Source organism: Stomoxys calcitrans, chromosome 1 (assembly GCF_963082655.1).
Source record: "Stomoxys calcitrans chromosome 1, idStoCalc2.1, whole genome shotgun sequence".
Classification (NCBI taxonomy): domain Eukaryota; kingdom Metazoa; phylum Arthropoda; class Insecta; order Diptera; family Muscidae; genus Stomoxys; species Stomoxys calcitrans.
Genome location: NC_081552.1, coordinates 138,503,816 through 138,509,133, shown reverse-complemented (window position 1 = coordinate 138,509,133; position 5,318 = coordinate 138,503,816).

Genomic DNA, 5,318 nt, shown 5'->3' with positions numbered 1-5,318 from the left:
GCTGAGGAATGCTGACTGGCCTTTATTTGATTCCAAATTGATCCTCCCCCTTTCATCTGTCCCTCTTTAATCTGTCCACACACTATTTCGTTCATTGAGCGCATAGTATAACCATGACATAATTACCATACAGAAGGCCACACACAATCAAAGAAAAATGGTGGGAACTAATAACATATACTAGTTCCCACCATTTTTCTTTGCTTGTTTGTGCTATGGTTCTTAACTATAAGACAACACCACCGAACGTTATGAAATCTCGTTGACAGATAGTGTATTCCGCGAGTAAATTTGTCTTGAGTATAACCATACAATTTGTTACTTTGCCTGAGCAGAATCATTCATAAAAAAGCAACAACAATTTGCAATGTTTATGCTTCCTCTTCTTTTACTGATAATTTTTTCCCGTCATTCATGACTTTTCTTTAAGGAAAATTTGCCGTTTAATAGTATATTTTTATTAATTTATAATCAATATATTTTATAATATATGTACATATGATTCAGTTATATATTGTATAACTGAATCATATGTCATATATACATGAGATTTTTTAATACTTTCTATATACGTACAAAAAAACAAAAATTAGATCAATCCATAATTTTTTATATTCTTTTATTTTTCATATAGTAGTAGTTTCTAGATGTGAAATCTTGATATCAAGGACTCCATGAATTTCTATAAACCAAACAATTCTCTTGAGAGCGGTTTCTTCTAAGCCTCAGCCAAGATTTATCCCTCTTAAAAATCAATTTAGAAATCGTGCTACTAAGCCAAGCCGACTCATAGTCATCCCGGCCGATACGGGATGACTATGAGCACCACACAGGCTGGAACTTTGAGCTCCGACTTGTGTGGTGCCCATCGTTATCACGGGAAGCTTAGCTGAAAGCTACCGGGCTAGTCCACAGGTTGCGGATGGTGGAAAGCTCCGTTTTTATGCGGAGTAGCTGCAAATGCGGCCGCGGGCAGCCAGCGATTTTCGAGAGGAGAGTCTCAGTGAGGAGTCAGGTGGCACTGGCTCTTAACTAAATACTGAGTGCCAATGATACTCGAGATGACAAGGCGAGTTATTGGCGCCTTCAAATAACCAATGGCCATCATCAGCGTCTGTTCCCAGGTTAGGGGCGGCTGGCGGCGAGGGTCGGATCTTGGAGCAAGCGGCTCGCCACAACGAGGGATACATGCAATCCCACAAACCCATGCGGTTGGGGCGCTGGGTCAGTAATCAGTCACTACAACACCAAATGGTGACGAACTATAGTATAGCTGCCATTACACGAGGCATGAATTTGGCTGCGGATTTGTGGTTAGTCGAAGACTGAAACACCTAGTCTCCAGCTTTACTCAACAAACATGGTAGTTAGTAGCACCAGATTTCAACATAAAAATATTCACAAAGCCACATGGTTGTCACCCGATCAAAACACGAGAACCCAAATGGATCACGTTGTGATAGATGGAAGGCATTCATCCAGCGTGAGATGTACGATCGATCCGTGGAGCGAATATAGATTCGGATCATTACCTTGTTGCAGCAAAGGTTCGCACCCGATTGAACATGGCGAGGAAAGTACGATCTGACACTGCACGGAAGCTGGACATTGAAAAGCTGCAGACACAACAAATAGCAGCGGCATACTCCTCTCGACTGACCCAACTGCTTGACGATGTTGGTGGCGAAGAGGATACCGTAGAACCAATCCCTGATGATGGTATAGAATGTTTACCTCCTAGTCAGAATGAGGTCCAAGAAGCAGTGACCCGACTAAAGAACAACAAGGCAGCAGGAGCCGACGGGTTACTCGCTGAACTATTTAAGATCGGAGGCGACACGCTGATAAGGCGTATGCATCAGCATCAGAATTTGGCTGCGGATTTGTGGTTAGTCTAAGACTGAAACACCTAGTCTCCAGCTTTACTCCGGTGGATGAGAGGCTAGCCACAATCCGCATAAAAGCCAAATTCTTCAACATCTGCCTTATTTGTGCCCATGCCCCGACGGAAGACAAAGACGAGCAGACCAAGGATATTTTCTACGAGCGCCTAGAGAGAGAATATGACCGCTGCCACGCCCATGATATTAAAATTTTTCTAGGAGATTTTAATGCGAAAATAGGGAAGAAAGAAATTTTTGGTCCAACAGTCGGAAAGTTTAGCCTCCACGAGATAACGTCCAGTAATGGGTTGAAGCTGATAGATTTCGCCGCGGCAACAAAGATGGTAGTTAGTAGCACCAGATTTCAACATAAAAATATTCACAAAGCCACATGGTTGTCACCCGATCAAAACACGAGAACCCAAATTGATCACGTTGTGATAGATGGAAGGCATTCATCCAGCGTGAGATGTACGATCGATCCGTGGAGCGAATATAGATTCGGATCATTACCTTGTTGCAGCAAAGGTTCGCACCCGATTGAACATGGCGAGGAAAGTACGATCTGACACTGCACGGAAGCTGGACATTGAAAAGCCGCAGACACAACAAATAGCAGCGGCATACTCCACTCGACTGACCCAACTGCTTGACGATGTTGGTGGCGAAGAGGATACCGTAGAACCAATCCCTGATGATGGTATAGAATGTTTACCTCCTAGTCAGAATGAGGTCCAAGAAGCAGTGACCCGACTAAAGAACAACAAGGCAGCAGGAGCCGACGGGTTACTCGCTGAACTATTTAAGATCGGAGGCGACACGCTGATAAGGCGTATGCATCAGCTTATCTGCGCAATCTGGCTAGAAGAACGCATACCCGATGATTGGAACCTCAGCATACTATGTCCCGTACACAAGAAAGGAGACAAGACGGAATGTGCCATATACAGAGGAATAGGTCTCCTCCCCATCGCATACAAGATACTCTCGAGCGTACTGTGTGAAAGATTAAAACCTAAAGTCAATGAGATAATTGGGCCTTATCAATGCGGCTTTAGACCTGGTAAATCCACCCTAGACCAGATATTCACACTCCGCCAAATCCTGGAAAAGACCCGAGAAGGACAAATCAACACCTACCATCTCTTTGTTGACTACAAAGCCGCCTTCGATACTCTTTTACGTTCAAAGGTATTTCAAGCCATGTCTGAGTTTGGTATCGCTGCAAAATTAATAAGACTCTGCAGGATGACACTTGCTGATACGCGTTCCTCAGTAAGAATAGGAATGAATCTCTCCGAACCATTTAATACCAAACGATGTTTCAGACAAGGAGACAGCCTATCGTGTGATCTCTTTAATATCCTGCTGGAGAAGATTATACGAGATGCAGATGTGAATAGATATGGCACACTAATCACAAGAGAACACATGCTACTCGCCTATGCCGACGACATCGATATCATAGGTCGATCACCGGAAGTAGTAACTACAGCCTTTGAAAGAATCGAAAGAGAATCAGTGAAAATGGGTCTGGCAGTAGAGATAAAACGAAATGGATGGTTTCAACTCCCAAAAGCCTTGTACAACCGAGCAGATAAAGAAAATGGAGAAAGTTGGGAACCACAACTTTGAGATAGTCAGTAACTTTATCTACCTCGGCACCGCCGTAACCGAAACGAATGATACCAGTTTTGAGATTAAGCGAAGAATAATACTGGCAAACAGATGCTACTTTGGAATAAGTAAGCAGTTTAGAAACAAGGCCACCTCTCGACAGGCGAAGATTACACTATACAAGACACTGATATTACCCGTGCTGTTATATGGTTCAGAAGCATGGGTACTTGTGGAAGCAGATGAGGTAGTGCTTGGAGTATTTGAGAGAAAAATTCTTCGTAAAATATATGAACCAGTTTGCGTTAACGGAGGATACACGCAAACCGGGACGACCAAAAGCCCGATGGAAAGATCAAGTTGTGGGAGACATCTCGAAACTTGGTGTCAGAGATTTTAGAATGAGCGCAGAAGATCGATGCGCTTGGAACGCTATTCTACGTTCGGTTAGTGGAACAAATATTCTGTCATAGCCAATTAAAGTAAAGTAAAATAAGTAATATTGTTTTTATAAAGTTGTGAGAAGTGGTGTGCCACTTCCCCTTTGTAGCATTTTCAACTTTTCACATTCGAGTAGAACCCCGCAGCTAAATATACCAAGAATTCATTGGACCAAAGGACCATATCTTTCATTGCTCTTTTGCTAGATGTTGGAATGTTTTGCCGGTCGATCTGCGAATTTTTTCCCATTCTAACAATGTTTTTCGATTAAAACTTCTTAAAAGACATTTTGTGGTTGTGGTATCGGCATCATGACCAAAAAGATACCATTTTGTTTATTTTCTTTATCTTTCACGTTATTACGCTAATAGGACATTTCTATTTTTCATGTTTATGTATTTGTGGCTGGGGTGCCAATTAATAAATTAAAGTTATAATCTGTCTTTGACTCTTTCATAACGTATTCTTTATCATTATCGTATAATTTAGTTGTTATACACTTAGTTTATTTATACTGTGTAAAGGTTGGTACTATATTCGGGTTTCGCGGTGAAACTCCATATAAAAAAAATTTAAGTAGTTTTGTGTTTCATTATTTATTATTATTATTTCGAAGGGGTGGGTTTTGGTTGAAATTACAAAAACGTACATGAATTTGCGTACCTTCCAAACACTCACATTTGTGTGTAAGCATGTCGTAAGAAGCTGATAAATTGGTTGGTGCCATATTAATTTTTATATGTAAATGGCAACATTTTGGCCAAAGAAACCCCAAAAAATCAAATGTGGTAGCCTTGTCAAACCACTGAAAGAACAATTTAGGAAAATTGTTCCCCCAAATAAAACGTATTACCAGCCTTAATGAGAATTTCAGGCCGAGTAGGCTTAGCATTACTGAATTTGCCACAACTAAATAAATAAATAAGTGTACATGTCCGCTTTGGGTATGTTAGAGATAATGCGATAATGCGTGATCGAAGCAATATGGTGTCTCAAATGGAAGTTTAGCGAAGCTGACATAAAAATATGGCGTCATGTACCAGGGGGTCATCCCAGCCTCTAAAACCAACGATCATGATAAGATAGTACTCATGACATAATTACCAGGTAGTGTACCGTACACATCTGAGTACAATTTTTTCTCGCAAAGTGCACTATCTGTCAACGAGTTTTGGTTTTGTGTGTGTATTATATTGGGTTGCCCAAAAAGTATTTGCGGATTTTTTAAAAGAAAGTAAATGCATTTTTAATAAAACTTAGAATGAACTTTAATCAAATATACTTTTTTTCTAAAGCAAGCTAAAAATAACAGCTGATAACTGACATAAGAAAGAATGCAATTACAGAGTCACAAGCCGTTGAAAAAATTTGTCAACG